Consider the following 1,443-nt stretch of genomic DNA (forward strand, 5'->3'; position numbering starts at 1 on the left):
GACTGCTTGTCTTCGAGAGGTAAGTTTGATCTCTCGATAGACTCTGGCTGATCTTCCTCAGCTGCTTCCGTTGTCTTTGATGGTTGATCTGTCGATGCCCTTTCATCAAAGGTAACATGTATGGACTCTTCAACCACCAAACTCCGCTTGTTGAAGACTCTGAATGCTTTGCTTGTCGATGAGTATCCCAGAAATACTCCATCATCTGCCTTTTCTTCAAAAGTTCTTCGTTGAGCCTTCCCATTGTTGTGGATATAGCATTTGCACCCGAATGTGTGGAAGTGGCTTACATTCGGTTTTCTTTCATTCCACAACTCATATGGAGTCTTTCCAACTCCTTTCACGATCAAGGACCGATTTTGGGTATAGCACGCTGTGTTGATTGCTTCTGCCCAAAATCCTTGTGATATGTTGGCTTGTGAGAGCATGGTCCTTGCAGCTTCTTTGAGAGTTCTATTCCTTCTTTCAGCAACCCCGTTCTGTTGAGGCGTTCGAGCAGCTGACAGTTGATGATGAATCCCGTTCTCGTTGCAGTAGCTCTCGATTACTTGATTTATGAACTCTCCACCTTGATCTGACCGGATCTTTAGTATCGAGACATCCTTTTCAACTTGAACTTGCTTCAAGAGGTTTGGCAGGGCAATTTTTGTCTCACTTTTCTTGGTTAAGAACACGGTCCATGTGAATCTTGTGTAGTCATCTACTACCACAAGAGTGTACTTCTTTCCCTTTATGCTGGGTGGATCCACTGGGCCAAATAAGTCCATGTGAAGAAGACTTAATGGTCTAGTGGATGATGTCTCGGCTTTGCTCTTGAAGGAGGATTTGATCTGTTTGCAACGTTGACATGCCTCACAAATTTTATCCTTTCGAAACGTCACTTTGGGCAGTCCTTCCACTAAGTTCCTCTTAGTAAGCTTGTTGATAGTCTTGAAGTTCAGATGACTAAGCTTACTATGCCAATCCCAGCATAAATCTTCCTTGCTCCTTGCTAGCATACATAGGGATGGTTTTGCAGACCTCCAATCCACTATGTACATGTTTCCTTTCCTTGCTGCTTCCAAGACGACTTCGAGAGATTCCTCGCTCATAATCTGGCATTTGCTTTTGGTGAAGATAACTTTGTAGCCCTTGTCACAGAACTGGCTTGTACTAAGGAGATTGAACTTGAGCCCTTCAACGTAGGATACTCCCTTAATAACCAGCTCATTCTTTTGAATTTCACCAACAGCTTTTGTGCGTCCCTTCTTCTCGTTGTCGCCAAATGTCACCAAGGGACCTTCGATAGGTTGGATGTTCTCTAGCAGTGTTAGATTTCCCGTCATATGTCTCGAACATCCACTGTCAATGAACCACACGTCCCTGGTGTCCTGCAAGGAAATTAAGCAAGTTTAGGTACCCAAACTTTGGGTCCTGGTGGGTTAGTGAGTTTAGGCATCCATT

The sequence above is a fragment of the Ipomoea triloba genome, chromosome 11 (assembly GCF_003576645.1).
Source record: "Ipomoea triloba cultivar NCNSP0323 chromosome 11, ASM357664v1".
NCBI lineage: Eukaryota > Viridiplantae > Streptophyta > Magnoliopsida > Solanales > Convolvulaceae > Ipomoea > Ipomoea triloba.